Source organism: Panthera pardus, unplaced genomic scaffold, assembly GCF_024362965.1.
Source record: "Panthera pardus isolate Hobbes unplaced genomic scaffold, ASM2436296v1 HiC_scaffold_6, whole genome shotgun sequence".
Taxonomy (NCBI): Eukaryota; Metazoa; Chordata; class Mammalia; order Carnivora; family Felidae; genus Panthera; species Panthera pardus.
Window position 1 is genome coordinate 135,152,909 of NW_026526991.1, and position 16,098 is coordinate 135,169,006.

The following is a 16,098-nucleotide window of genomic DNA, read 5'->3' on the forward strand; positions in this document are numbered from 1 at the left end:
GCGCCTACATTTTTCATCTTTAAATTAAAAGTTGGGAACTAGCTGCCATCAGAGATCCTTTGCAACTGACACTATATATACATCCACGATCAGAAGCCTGTTAATCCAAGATTTTGCTCGTTTTTACCTTTTAAATCTCTCTCTCTCTCTCAAAAAAAATATATATATTTCTCAGACTAATGTGGTGTTAGAACATTATAGCAACAAAAGCCTGAAGCAAGTACACTTTAAACATTTAGTGTCATGATCGTGAGAGAATCGCTCTGTAACAGTTTTGGGAACCAGACATATAGTTTTCTAACCTGATTGAAAAATTAACCCCAGTCATCCTCATCAGGATCACCATCAGCATCACCAACAAGGTGCAAAGGCTTCAAATGACATGCACCTGTAAGGACATTATACTGTAGCTTGGAGGCTGTCAAAGTTTTAAAGCAATGCAACTTCGGAAACTATACATGAAGCCACAGGGTGCAAAAATAAAAACCAAAAATAAAATACGGTGGCAGCTAGGGCACACAACGTAGAAAAGAGCATCCTCCAGACAGAAAAGCACCCACAGTCCTGGGGAGGTAACTTTAAAAGAGAACTTCAGGAACCATGTCGATGAGCCCTTTTGTAGTGTAAAAAGAGAAACCCGTGAAGTTCTGTTCACCGAATGACCTTGATCCTTCCCTTCGGAAGGGTGGTTTTCGATTTTCAGTTGGGCGAGGCGTGGAGTCCGCTCGAGCTCAGCCGGCGGCAGGTGCCGGGCGCCCCTGGCCGCGACCTCCCGCATCGTCCCCGGGGCCCGGGCGGGAGGCGCGGGGGAGGAGCGCGGGCGAGGGGCGGGCGCGGTGGGAGGGGACGCGGAGCGGGGCGCGGGCTCCTGGGCGGGCGTCCGCTGGGCCGGCTCGGGCGCTCGGGCCGCGGGCTCACGAGCGCCCCCTGGCAGGCGCCGGGACGCCGCCAGTGCCCGCGCCGCCGCCGAGCAGCAACGCCTGGGACCCCGGGCGCCCCGTCTGCAGGTAGGTGAGCTGGGGTGGGGGCGTCGGCCCCGGGGAGGGCAGGGGGTCCGCGCGGGGGGCCGGGGCCGCGACCCGGCGGGGCGGGGTGCGGAGTCGGGGGTAGGCCGGCCCGGGTCCCGCTGAGAGACGAACGGGGAAGGGGGCGCGGGACGCCTGCCCGGCCGCCAGGGGACTAGAGCTCAGCAAACTTTGGGCCACTTGCCTCCGGTGGCATCTTATGCGCGGGTGGCGTAGGGCGCAGCTGACCTTGGCCGTGTGGAGGCCACCGAGGCTGGGGCTGGGGGGCGCCTTCACTTCTCGTTTTCTCCCCTCTCACCTGGACTTACTGGGGTGGGAAGGAGGGAAGAAGGTGGAAAGTTTTTTATCCTTGGCAAATGCTATAAGGAGAGATGGTTGATGCAGATGGTGACCTGCCCACAGGTCGTTTCCTTAGGGTTTGCGAGAGCAGCAGGCAGGGCTGCCAAGACTCACTTCTAAACAAAACCAAATTTCTTTTCAAGGTCCTGGGGCAGGGTGAGGCGGCTCTGTGATAGATACGGGGGAAAAAAAGTGGGGTGCTCAATCCTGTAACCTCTAGTGAGATTCTCTGTATTTCGGCATTCAGAGCCACATGTTAAGAAAGTAGAGTTAAATATCTTTATTTTATTGAATTTTAAGAGCCCCAGTTATCTGTGTGAAATGGACTGTTCACGCTAAAGGCTTGGGCACTCCCTATAGGCATGAGTGAGGAGAGGCCCAAAGGTCTGGCCCCGCTGGAGATTCAGATTCTTTCCGCCTGGAGTCTGCCACTGAGCTGCCTTGTCCTTTGAGGTTGTGTAAGAAAAGGTTATTCAGCCATGAGGGTGAAGCCTGTAGGAAAGGTGCAGGTCTGGCCAGGGCCAGGTGCCCACCTGACCCCCCGCACTGGTTCTCTAGACCTTCCCCCTTGGACCCAGCCTTCTGTAGAAGCGGTGACAAGCACAGCCCCCCTTCCCTGGCAGGGATGTTTGGTGAAGGTGCCCTGCTCCTAAGCTCCAGGGTCCCCCCTCTCCCACCCCACACCCCAACCTTGTGAATCACCAACTTTGTTTTTCCCCCTAACTTTATCTCTGGTAACTCTTGTAAAATGGCAGGCTTAGGGGCGGATGCTTAATCTCTTTAAAAAATGCTGTGTCTAGTGGGAAGGAGGGTGACAAAGGAGGGTGACGTTTACCAATTTGGTTGCAAATTACCTTTGAAGTTTATGCACAGCTGTTTAAAATCCCTCTGAGATCAGTGCCATTGTTTGAGGCAGGTGTCTGTCACAGATTGATGTTGTTAGTCCCTTTTCTGCTGATTGCATGTACGTATATTTAAAGCCTAAGGCACAGGAAGAAGACCTTCTAAAACCTCCAAAGCCTCAGCTGTGAAATTCCTCCCCTTTAGTGATTAAGACTAAATTAAGTCATCTTGTTGGTTGTTGTTGTTGTTGTTGTTTTTTCTTCTCGCTCTCATAAACTTTTATCTCTGGTTTCAAGAGTAACCTGTTCAGCCTCACCAGCCTTTGTTTCACCCCTGTGATTTTCTTGTAAATTCTTACAATGTGAAGTTCCAGGGAGGACTTCTCATCGCCACCCTTCAATGTGTCATGCTCACTTCCGCCACCGTCTTGTGCCATGGTGGCTCAGAATGGCAAGAAGCGCTTGGGCAAGCTTCTTTGTGGGTCCTCCGGCTGGGTCCACCTCCCTAGGATGGAAACACCCTTGAGTCGGCTCTGAATATCCCTGGGTCAGCTACTAGAACTTTCGTTTCTTCTGCTGTTGGCATTTCTCTTTAGATACACAAGGATATTGTACAATTATTTACACCTTCGTCCTCCTTAGCATCTCAAAGATCCCTTTCAACTCTAAGACTCCATTTCCCTTGTTCAGAGCAGGTTCTGGAGGCTCCCCTGAATTGCCCATTTGTCTTTGGTCATTTCTTTGAAGGTCCCTCATTTGGTTGTAATATATTCTCTCTCTTCTGGGGGGAAGATGCAGGATTTCATGATAGGACATTTGCCTTCCTTTAAAATAGGAATTAGAATTAGTACTTCCTGTTTTTAATGCATGTCATATTTTAGATTTGCAGATTATGTTGTTTGCTCCCCAAAATATTGCGGATAGAATAATTGCATGTGACTGTTAATAAGGGTTAATAATATTTTCCTCTCAGGTGGTTTCCTTTTTAGAGTCTTCACCCTTTTCTCTTTTTTCTTTGAAGTAATTTTCCTAAATTGTTTAAAATTTTAAAAAAATTATTGTATGATGAAAAATCCCAGGGAACACACATGGATCATGTGATTTCATATTTACATAATTTTGTCCCAAATCATATGTGTAATTGAAAACAGAGAGAATGGTCTCATGGTGTCATGCACAGCATTTGACTTCTTCATGTCTGTCCATTATCGTAAAACTTCCAGGATCTCATTTTCAAACAGCAGTGCATCTAATTTTGCCTGTTCATGCCTATTCTGGCTGTTAAGGAAGAGATCATGAGATACTCAGAAACACATCGAGGCAGAAAGTTGAATTAAAAGATATTTTCTTGCAATAAAGGAAACATCTTTCAATATCCTAACACATCAAGCATTTATACACAAATCCACATTTCCCTGTCATCTAAACATAACCCTTGGGGCAAAGGGAGAATCAGAGTTTCAGAAATTAGTTTCTGTTCCGCGATTAAATTAGCCCATTTTTAAAGTACTCTCTTTGGCCGGACATGCTTCTACAGGTTGATGTTAACTTTAAGCTAGTAATATTGATGATAATAATCAGAGCCAACAAAAGCAATAAAATAATGGTTTGATTGATGCAGTATTACTTATCATTTGCGTGCCAGGTATGAAGCCCAGAATTTTATATTTGACAAACATTCCTATTTCATGTAATCTTTGCAATGCTTTTATAAATTGCATATTATTATCATCATCACCACTTTCATTTTGCAGGTGAAGAACCTGAGTCTCAAGGAAGTTATATCGCTTGCCCAGGTCTTAACAGCTCGTACGTCTGACTCTGACACAGAGCTGGACAACCTACCAGTTAAGGTTTTAGGTTTTTGTTTTTTCCTTAATGTTTATTTATTTTGTGTGAGAGAGAGTGCAAGCAGGGGAGGGGCAGAGAGAGAGAGAGGGAGATACAGAGAATCCCAAGCAGGCTTTGCACTGTCAGCCCAGAGCCCAACACCGGGCTCGAACTCACCAAGTACGAGATCATGACCTGAGCCGAAATCAAGAGTCGGATGCTTAACCAACTGAGCGCCACAAGTGTTTTCAATCGTGACAAAATGGTACACATACCACAAAACTCATCATCGTAACCATTTTGAAAGGTACCTTTCAGTGGTATTAGGTACCTTCACACTGGTGGGCAGCCATCGCCACCACCTATCAACAGAGCTCCTTCATCCTGCAAAACTGAAACTCTGTCCCCATTTAACACTCCCCGTTCACCCTCCCGCCAGCCCCTGGCAACCTCCATTCTTCATTTTGTCTTTCTGAATTTGACTACTCTGGGCACCCCATACACGTGAAACATACAGTATTTGTCTTTGTGAGACTTGCTTACCTCACCATAATGTCCTGTAGATGCATATGTGTTGTAGCATTTGTCCGAATTTCCTTCCTTTTAAAGGCTGAATAATATTCCATTGTGTGTGTATATCCTGTTCTGTTTATCTACTCATCTATTCATGGACGCCTGGGTTGCTTCCACGTTTTGGTTTATATATAACACTTTGAACATGGGTGTATAAATATCTCTTTAGGTCTCTGCTTTAAATTCTTTTGACTGGATTAAATGGCAGTTCGGTATATCATATTTTGAGGATACATCATCCTGTTTCCCGTGGTGGCTGCATCATTTCACACTCCCACTAGTGCGTAAAGGTTTCCGTTTCTCCACATCCTCGGCGACACTTGATATTTTCTGGATTTTGTTTGTTTTGATAGTGGTCATCCTCATGTGTCGTGAGGTGGTAAGCAATGAGCTTTTCACTAAATTGTTTGATGCTAGACTCAGGGGTCTATGAGTCTCCTGAGTTCATTGGTCTTTCCTCTCTCTCCTTGTTTATGTACGTTTTTCTAGTGCAGAATCACTAAAGCAACCACTATTCGAGCATCCCCTGAAGGACCAGGGAAACCAGGGCAGGGGGGCTCTTGAAAGATAAAAGGTCCTTCTAGGAAGGGTTGCCCCAACCTACGTGAAGGACCTCGTGATGTAGAAATAAATGGTTGTTCGGGGCACCTGGGTGGCTCAGTCAGTTGAGCGTCCAACTTTGGCTCAGATCATGATCTCGCAGTCCATGAGTTCGAGCCCCGTGTCAGGCTCTGTGCTGACAGCTCAGAGCCTGGAGCCTGCTTCGGATTCTGTGTCTCCCCTCTCCCTCTCTCTTTCAGTCTCTGCCCCTCCCCCCCCCTCACTCCCTGTCTCTCTGTCTCTCTCTCAAAAATAAGTAAACATTAAAAATTAAAAAAAAAAGAAATGGTTATCAAGAATAAAGGAAGCATGGTGTTAGTGCTAATAACCTTAAATGTATAGGACAGACCTTTTGCAGATTAAAGGCTAGATTATCTCTTGTAGGCAACCAAAACAAGGCAAATTCTTGGGACATCGCAGAGAGCCAAAAGGTTGATGGCTGTACTTTAGTTCATCAAGCTTTTGTTATGAGCCCCAGAGCCACACACTGTACTGTCTAACTCGTAGGGGAGAGGCAGACGAGTAAAGAGGAAATTACAAGGCAGTGTGATGATTTCATCATGCATGTATATTGTTATGTGTCAGTTTATACTATGATGGTGTGCAACTGTATTATATATTTGTTTATTTCCTGCCTGTTTCCTCCTCTGGAGGGTAAACCCTGTGAGGGCTAGTGTTTCATCCATAGCTGTATCCCTGGCTGCTATAGCAGGGCCTGGCACATAGTAGGCCTGCAATACATAAGCATATGGTGACTAGGCAAGTGCCGTCCTGGGGATGTACATGGTGCTATGGGAGCACTTAGATTTGGAGTGTCTGAGAAGATATCTCAGCGGAAGTGATGGCAGTTGGCAGTGAGCCCGGTGAGGGTGTTCTAGAAGTGGGGATGGCGTTTGTAGAATGGCCTGGCAGCTTGTGATCGCGACATCCCAGCAAAGGAAAGGAAGAGTCTGGCTGGAGTGCAGCAGGTGAGTACAGGAGAGCGGGGTGAGCCCAGTGGCTTCCCCTCAAAGTGTGTTTGTGGCATCCACTGCCACTCTTCAGTTAAAAGTACAAAGAGCAGGGGCACCTGGGTGGCTAAGTCGGTTGAGCGTCCGATTTGGGCTCAGGTCAAGATCTCACGGTTCGTGGGTTTGAGCCCTGAATCGGGCTCTGTGCTGACAGGAGCCTGGAGCCTGCTTCGAATCCTCTGTCCTTCTCTCTCTCTCTCTCTCTCTGCCCCTCCACTGCTCGCATGCTCTCTGTCAAAAATAAGTAAGCGTTTTTTTCTAAAAAAAGGACAAAAGGCTGACCCTTCATTGCCCTTGCCTCTCTTATCCTCCTGCTCATCCCCTGCCCTCTGAGCTGTTCATCCCGAGTGAGCACTAAAATAACCCGTAAGTAGAGTGCTGCCAAGACACGGCTGTTTCCAGAGCAGACCACGTGCTGAGTTCATGGTCAGATAAGATGCCTCTTCATAGCCCAGGTGGCCAAGAAGCCAAGTCTTTCATGAACATAAGACGAAATGCCCTTCTTGCAATTTCGGGAGAAATGCATTTCAGTTGCATGTGTTGCATGTTTAGAGCAGTGGTCTTAAACCGTCTCTATTCCGTGGCTCATTCATGGACTGATTTCAGTGGTGCAAAAACAGGCCTCTCGCACCATGTTTTTTTAACCTGCAAGACACAATCCATTGGTGGATTATGAAATTAATGTATTGCTTTGTGACAAGCTTCTCTTTCAAAATGAAATAGAACAGAAAACGCTAACACCCATTTCATGTAGCAAAAGTAATGATTTCATGAAGTTTTCTATCATGGAATTTAGGACATAGTCTCTTTCTCACCTGTTTGAAAATTATAGACTCACGGCATTTAGTTTTCTGTACCCTTCCTGGTAAGTCATGGGATCACACAAGCTCAAGGCTGGAAGGAAGAAGGAGAAATGGAAAGGAAAGTGACATTTGTTAAGCGTGTGGTGTGCCAAGTGCTGGGATACATGGGATCACTTACTCTAAAGCCCTGTGTGTCAGATGGGTCTTTCATGGTTTACGGAGGAAACACTGAATCGTGAAGACGTGAAGAAACTTGATCAGGGATCGCACAACAAATTGTTAACCGTGAACCCTGGTCTCTTGGCTCCTAATTTAATATTCTTTTTTATGCCTCTGTGGGTTGTCTTCCCCAAGTGTGTTCATCAGTTGGCTGCTTGGGGAAGATATTTTCTTGAGGAAAGTGGTGTAACCGTATTCACATTTGTTAGGAAGAATGGAAACTTTGAGAGGTATCACATCAGCTTCTTAAAGGACTAGATCAGTGAGGTGGAAATAGTGTTGATTATATAGACTGGGAATCATTCAACCTGAAGTTGACAAAGATGAAAACAGCTACTTCCCCCAAAGCTGTCCCCCGGACGAGCATGGGTAGTGCCATGTGAGATGACATATTTTCCGTCCTAAAGCTGGGGACCCTGGGGCCACTGTCTACTTCTCCCAGTTTGTGTAAAGAGGTTGATAAGTTATACTGAGCAAAATTGTGCAACTATGCAAATTCATGACGCTCTAATTCTGCGATTTCTAACATCAGCCAGGCTCTCAGGCTTTCCCTGGCCAAGCCTCCTTGCTTTCCACAGCAGCCACTTGTGACCATCACCTGCCAGCCCAGCCCCCTACCCTCAGCCTGTTGCCTTGCTTCCCCCTTCACTGAGCAAAATGGAAGTTTTCCTGATGAGAACAGACTGAATTTGTGATCACAAAGCTACAGCCTAACTTCAGCTGGATCTACCCTCCCATCCTTCCTTCCTTTTCACAATGAAAAGAAAAAGAAAAAAAGATGCCTCATTCTCTTGGCTAATAATCTTCCTCCTCCTTTGGTGCTCCGGGACCCATGCCTTCCCCATTCTCGGGCATGTTGTTCTCTTGATTCTGTCCTCTCTCATCTGTGTATTCCTTCCCTCCCTCCTCACTGGCCCCATTCTCACTGCATCAAACACGCCTAAATCCCTTCCTTGTTCTAGCTACTTTTTTCTCTTTCCTCCTCCTCCTCCGTGCCACACTCCTTAAATTGTCCTTTCCGCCTGCTACTGTTTTCTCGCTCCACATGTCTTGCCACAGACATCTGGCTTTGCCTCTACTGCGTCTTGGGAAACTCACACTCCCTGTTGCCAACTCTGACTAAATCCCACTCCTCTCTGAGTTGATTTCTCCTCAGCGGACCGTGTACTGAGCACTCCTGCAATCTTGGAGCAATGTTTCCCTTCCGTCCCCTCTCTCATTCTTCCTCTTTCTTCTCCTCTCCTTTGCAATCTTCTCTCCTTTCTGTCCCCTGGGAGGCTGATGATCCTCACTTCTCTATTCCCGTGGCCACGCCATCCCTCATTCATCTTCCGAGCCGTGTCCTCGCTCGCCGCTACCCAAAACTCACCAATGCAAAGTTCTACCAATCTTTTGCCGCTACTTGATGGATGCATTCGGTACCGAACGCCCCAAACTGAACACATCACCTTCCCCTTTCTCTTGCTGCAAATATTTCCCTACCGCTCTTTTCTGTACCTGGCACTGGCTTCACCTCTTCTCACACAAGCAGAGGTCCTCTAGATGGTTTTCCTTTACTCCTCACCCCAAACCACATTCTGTGAGTTCCGTCCTCTGCACCTCTTCATTCCATCCACCCTTTCCCACCTTCCTTTCCTGCTCTGTGTAGAGGCCACCACTGTTTCTCCTCTGTGTTACTGCCAGAACCTCCTACCTGGTCTGTGACTACAGAAAGTTCTCCATGTTGCAGCTGGAGGCACCCTTCTAGAACCCAGATCTCAGAGTGTCACTCCTAGTATTAAATTCTCCAGTGGTGACCCAGTACACTTGGAATGAAACCCAGACTTTATCACATGAATCAGAGTGTTCTGGTTGATGTACACTCCCCTGTCCTCTCAAGACTCATTTCTCCAGCAACACATACATCCCATTCCTATAAGTCCAAGCCTCTTTTGTGTTCCTTAGCGGTCCCATGCATCCTGTTGCCCTCATAGAACTTTTTTTTTTAATGTCTATTTGTTTTTGAGGGAGAGAGAGGGAGAGAGAGAGAGAGAGAGAGAGAGAGAGAGAAACAGTGCATGGGCAAGGGAGGAGGGGGGGGGGCACAAAATCTGAAGCAGGCTCCAGGCTCTGAGCTGTCAGCATAGAGCCTGACATGGGGCTTGAACTCATGAGCCACGAGACCATGACATGAGCTGAAGTCGGACACTCAACTGACTAAGCCACCCAGGCACCCCCTGCCTTCATGGAACTTTATGCTCAGCCTCAAACCCCTCCTTCCTTTGGTGAATTCCTGTACATCTTCAGAGCCTCACTTAGATAAGCTAGAAAGCTTTTCCTCATCCTACAAATTTGGATTTCATTTCCTTCTACATGTTCTTAGAGGGCATATGAGATCATCCATATAAAGTGCTTAGTACCTTGTATAGCATTTAGTAACCAATCAGTAAATGTTAGCAACCACAGCACCTAAAATGTATTGCTATTGTTTGTTTCCTTTTAGATTCCCCCAATAGATTACAAGCTCTCAGAAGGCAGACAGCACATTCCTACTTATTCTTTGTGGAACTGCCAGCATCCGTCACCATATCTGACATATACGGGAGGTTCTCAATAAGTATTAGTGGAGTAAATAAATGAGCCATACGTTTTAGAACATGTTGTGTGTAAGAGACTATGTGCTAAGTGACAGGAGAAAGGAATCCCAAACTAGGGGTTTAAATATTTGCACAAGTAGAATCATTATCATCTTGGCCCCAGTCCTCTGAGTCTGAATACATTCTAGAAACTAAGAGCCAGAGGTAATGGGAAACATTCAAAGATGCTAAAGGCAATTTGCTACAAGGTAAAAACTCCCATCTCCCCTACGTATGGTGTGATTTTCTCCCTCTGTCACCCTCAGTCTTTCACTTTGATGACCATTATAATGCCAACAATAAAAGGAAGAAAGATTAAACCGAGAATGATCAGGGAATACAAAGTCATCTTAAAATATTCTGAGGGGCGCCTAGGGGGCTCAGTTGGTTGGGCGTCTGACTTCAGCTCAGGTCGTGGTCTCGCGGTCTGTGAGTTCGAGCCCTACATCGGGCTCTGTGCTGATGGCTCAGAGTCTGGAGCCTGCTTTGGATCCTGTGTCTCCTTCTCTCTCTCTGCCCCTCCCCCGCTCACACTTGCTCTCTCTCTCTCTCTCTCAAAAATAAACATTAAAAAAACATTTACAATATTCTGAAATACCCTACAAGCAAAAGGATGAGGCAGTAGGTAAACATTAAATGTAGATATACCAAGAACTCAAAAACTATTTTAATGAAAAGAAAATATAAAAGATTAAAAGAGGTAAAAGGACTTTAATGAAATGATAAAAGGTGTTACAGAATCTTCAGAAAAAAAAACATAATCATCTTGGAAATTCATTAAGGCAGGTAACAGGAAAGGTAAAAAGTAAAGGACTAAATTCAAGAACAAGGATGATAAAAGCATGTCAAAGATAACATCATTGAAAGCATTCAAAGAAAAATGTTTTATTTTTCAAACTTTTAAAAATAAATTTTATCTTCTCTTTGGTCAGTTTTTTTCATGTTTATTTTTGAGAGAGAGAGAGAGAGAGAGAGAGAGAGAGAGAGAGAGAGACATGGATCGTGAGCGGGGCAGGGGCAGAGAGAGAGGAAGGCACAGAATGTGAAAGCAGGCTCCAGGGTCTGAGCTGTTAGCACAGAGCCCCCAGTGCGAGGCTCAAACTCATGAACTGCGAGATCATGACCCAATGCGGAGCTCAAACTCATGAACCACGAGATCATGACCTGGGCCAAAGTCAAATGCCTAACCAACTGAGCCACCCAGGTGCCCCTCTTCTTTTTTTAAAGTTTATTTATTTACTTTGAAAGCGAGAGAGAGAACATGAGCATGGGGAGGGGCAGAGAGAGAGGGACAGAGAGAGAATCCCAAGCAGGGTCCTTGGTGCCAGAGCAGAGCCCAATGCAGGACTTGATCTCATGAACTGTGAGATCCTGACCTGAGCCGAAATTAAGGGTCAGATGTTTAACTAACTGAGCCACCCAGGTGCCCCTCAAAGAAAAATGTTTGAAAAGTAAAGAATAATAAAGTACTTCAGGGGGCTCACTTAAAGGTAGACTAAGCCAAAAATATGAAACCAAAGGGGGAAAAAATACCATAATCTTTTAAAGAAGATAAAAAATAAATCCCAGCAATAAAACAACGAAACAGGCACATGCATAAGTTCCTAACCATAAGTAAGCCACAGCTAAGACAACATTAAAAGTGGAGTGTAGGATTCTGGCTTGTAACCAAAAAAAAAAAACCCACCTAACCTTTATGAGATTTCAGAGGCAGATTTCCAAGCATACTTGGTTGCACGGATAGCCTTGTGTTTCAGGGAAAACAAGCACTGTGGGTTCCACTGTGGCCTTTCCCTCAAGTGGAGTGTCAGCATGTGGTCAGCTAAGGACCACCCAGTAGTTACGCTCACCTTTGCCTGTAGAATCAGGGAGACGCTTCTCACTGTGTAAGACTTAGCCTCCTCTGCATTCCAGCCGCAGTGACTTCACCATCCCAAGTATCGACTGTTCCTTTGGGAAATAAAATAAGGAAGCCCCCTAAACTCTAAGTGCGTTCCTGCCTCTGTTCGTGAAAAGCTCTTCTCAACCAGAGTCCCTTCGGGCAATTACAAAATCAGTGTCCTTTCGCGATCTACCTTTGCTGTGTAGCTTATAACGTGTTTATCCTCTCTCTCATACTTTCTTGAGTCTCTGGGGCCTTGCAGTTTCTATCCAGCTCGTAACCAGAGCTCAGTAGTGATACTTTAATTCAGCTCGTATCTCCTGAGAAGGCTCACCTAAGGGCACGGGTCACGTCTTCCGCGTCCTTCTTTTTCTTTAGCTCGTGGCACCGAGCTCAGGCTGCATCTGGTCCTGAAGGGGATCGGGAAGCCTCAGGGAGTCGGGGAATCTATTTTACTTTCCTCCAAATGCCAGTGTGAAGGACTCTATGAATATGACATTTCTCAGGGCCTGATCGTTAGTATTTAAGAGCCCTAAGCTCTGCAATTTTTGTCCGTATTTGCAAGGTTGGCTTTAGGGATCTAAGTGAAAAGTGGTTCCTAGAGCCCCAAGTAGATGGTTGCAATTTGCTGTGCTGACTTCTGGTAGCCAGTCTCTACCTTGACATCTGCCTCCGTAGTTCTCTGGTGCCTTCTCTGCCCAACACTCCCAGGCTCCTTGCTAAGTGGGGGCATATGGTAGTTGGTATGCAGGGTATTACGAATCCGAATTAGAGAGTCACTTTCAGCGGAAGAGATTGCAGAGATGCTCTGGGGTCTTGTGGCCTCACATCCTGGCCCTGCTTTTGTCCTGCTTTTCCGTGGCCACACCAGTCTTTCATGGCCATCTAGCTATGAAGGCGAATGGGAGGGTCATAGATGTGGGGGCGAGGAGAGAAGGAGCTGTTCCCCATTCCAGTTTTCCATATTGACCAAAAGGTGCACGAGTTGGATGAGGGGTCTCTAGGATTCCTGGTGATCCTAATATTTTGTAGCTGTTTTCTGGGAGTTCCTTTGATGTCCACATATTCACTGGGGTGGTATGGTATTAGATAAGTGTCAAGGTTCCCAGGCTCTGGCTAGCCCATGTGCACGCATTGGTGAACAGTCTGGGTGACGAGCCAACGTCACCAAGAGAAGAATGCGTGACCCTTCACCCACGCATGGAACCGTCGTCACCTGAACACCAAAGCCATCCAGCTCTAGTTGGCTTTGTAGCAACAAAACATCTTTCCTTCAATGTCAGTGATGCTTGTAACATGCCGAATTCTCTCAGATACCGTAACAACCGAGTTTTCTCCAAGTACTGGTCCTCCAAGAGGAGCAACCTACCTTGCCCAGCGGTTTTTGTTCCTGGAAGATAAGTGAATGAGGAGCAGCAGCCAGAGAGGATCTTCCCTCCTCTAAGAAGGGAATTTTTAAAAATTTCCTCTGTGTTAGTTACTCAGAAAGAATAAATTAGCATGGATTTTTATACATAGGCTCTTTGGAAGGGGTGATATTCATAGCAGCCATAAATAAACTCTTTCATAAGAGGGACTTGAATCTCCCTGCCCCTCACATATAACCGAGTTTTATAAAAATCCTTTTCATGTTGATGAAATAATTCAGTGACAAATAGCCTGCATAATTCCAAGTTCTGGAGCAGAGGCAGCTGAAGTATTTGCCAAAGGCACAGCACAAGGTACTTGAACCTTCCTTCCTCTGTTCCAATGAAAAGAAGGATTTGACTAGTGGGATTCTTTCCTAGTTCCCGGGCACTGAGATTTGTTAATATTTACAGTACACTTGAGATCTGAGAGGGAAAGTGCTTTAGGAGAGTAAGCCACATGCACAGGAGGAAAAGGCTTTTTGTCACCTATTAAAATAAATGTGACATATTTGACACACACAAAAAAATAGTTGCCAACGTTGCTAAGCGTAAATTAGCACATGATTTTTGAAATTAATTAAGTAAAACTCATCCATTAGTCGTTTCTCCTGGGTGGAGCTGGTGGAGAGAAATGTCAACACATGACATCATATTTGAATTTTGTTTCTTCAATGGAAATGAAAGGAAGGAGTCCCTCCCGTCCAGAGAGCAGACTATTAAGTATTCAGAACAGAGAGCATATATGTTCATTTAAATATATAAAATTGATTTTCTCCTGGAGAAAAATTATAGATATTTTCTCATGGAAAAATAATTTAGTCTCTTGGGTCTAAATATCTAGACCTAGAGAGAGATCACACTATTTATTTAAGTACTGTCCTATCTCACGACACTTTGCAATACAGCTATGAAAGCAAACTGTAAAGAATCCTCAAACATCCTGCAGGTCTAACAAGTGAAACATATATTTGTTTGGATATTTGTCTAGAAACCAGCAACAGGAAAGGTTAGACGGAACTCTGGGGAATTTTAATCCGCACGCCGCATTTTCTTAGCCTTTTGCAAGATGGAATCAGAGGATTACATTTTCTAAGAGCTGCCTTTGAAAAAGCTTGAGCACTAATCAGTTAAGTGTGACATAGGCTTGAAATGAGATTTGGGAATAAATAATCGAGGGTGAAGTACAACCTAACACATATTGACAGTGGGCTGGTGCTATTACCCTGAAATTGTCAAGGCTGCAGTTTATTATTTATTTGACCCGGAGTGTTGCTTTGGATGTTAATAGCTGCGTAATGAACGTCCCCCAAAACTCAGTGGCTTCAAACGGCATCGTTTTATTTGCTCATGATTCCCCGGATGCGGGATTTGGGCTGGCTCTGCTCCTCTGGGCCTCACCTGAAGTCTCTCATGGGACTGCGGACAGATAGGAGATGAGATCTCCTTGAACTTGTTTCCGTGGTGATTAGAGCCTAAGAGTGAGTGTTCCGAGCACCCAGAGGCCAAAGCCGAGGTCTCTCAGGGGCCACACTGAGCATCAGCACTGCTGCGCTTGCCTGCTCAGCACATCAGGGCCAGCCAAGGTCATGGGCAGGGGCGTTAGGCTGCACCCCTGCGGGGCAAGGCTGAGCAGCATTGCAGAAGAGCTGCGCAGGGCACAGTGTGGTCACGGCCCTCTTTGGAGACACGGTCTAGCACAAGTCATTAGGCCGTCTGGTAAACCATGTCACAGAGGGGGACCTCACGTTCGTGTTCATGTTCAAGTTCCCACGCATGCTGGGCTCTGCTGACAGAGGTGCTAACGCGCAATCTGAAGGCAGCTCTCCACTTCACAAGTCCACGGTGACTCCGCATCGCCCGCGGAACGTGAGTCAGAGCCTTGGCATGGCTTGCCGGGCCCTTCCCACCCTGTCCCCCCCCCCACTCCTGCAGCGTCCCTGCTCAAGGGCCCGAGTGCCTTAGGTCTTCAGCTGGTCCACGTGGGACCGTGTGCTGGCACGCACTCCCCCCCCACCCGAATCCCCCCGCACACACGGACACATCCCCCGTGTGCCTGGGGTCCTGCAGCGATGGCACTGTCCCCTCCCATCCCCGCTGCCAGTGCCCACGGAGCGGGCATCTGTCTCTCTCTCTGCCGTCCAGCCCTCGCCTTTAGCAGACAGCCCCCACCGCCATCGAGTGCTGTGTACCATTTACTGATGTCAGTGTCCCAGGGCGATGGCCGGGGAGTCCACACAACCCCAGGCAGGAGGAAGGGGGGGTGTGATGAGGGGGAAGGTGAGCTGTGTGACGGAGCCCGCGTGGCGGGTGCAGCACGAAGTGCAGGGAGAGAAGGCACTGGATAAACCCGAGACGAGACACAAGCACAGCAAGTAGAACAGAAAATTCAGTGAGATGTGGCAAGGGCAAGGCACGTCATGGTGAAGGCAGCACCACACAGCCTTCCGTCACACCAGCCCCGTGGCCCCCGCAGAGGTGTTCGAGGAACCTCCCTCCAGGGCGTCCCGGACCCGAAAGGACCCGCCGGGACACCCGATTCAAGCACTGTGTGTGGCTCTCAGCCAGTGACCACCCGTCCTGAGAGGGCAGAGGAGAAGCTGTGCAGACAGAAGGGAAAGCGTGTGGGACAGTCATTCCCAAAGCCGAGACGTCTATTGTGTCACTGGGGGGAATACCTCGTCCCTCAATTGACCGGATCACGTGAACGTGACACTGACGGTGATGTGCTGGGCTCTGGTGTCGAGGCACAGGGGACACGGTGTGACTGGGGACAGGTGAGCTGGCAGCTAAGCCCTGACCAAGAAGCCCCGCCTTGAAAGAGCCCAGAGTCATTTTCTGGCTGAACTGTACAGGAAGTAATCATCGTGCGAAAGTCTTTTTCCGGATACCAGATTCTGCGCTGGTCAACTTCTGTCCATTAGCTCATCTGAGGTAGGTTCTCTTATTGGCCT

At 47.0% G+C, this 16,098-nt stretch overlaps 1 protein-coding gene across 2 annotated transcripts in view; it reads left to right on the forward strand.

The window, feature by feature from the left end:
- Positions 1-897: 897 nt before the first annotated feature.
- Positions 898-16,098, forward strand: part of PRKCQ (protein kinase C theta) — a 186,074-nt gene continuing 170,873 nt past the window's right edge. The window contains exon 1 of one of the 2 annotated variants that reach the window (XM_019460850.2): positions 898-1,007. The gene's annotated coding sequence lies outside the window, so the exon portion shown is untranslated. The remainder of the gene's footprint in view (positions 1,008-16,098) is intronic. The other variant, XM_053895998.1, reaches the window with a different exon arrangement.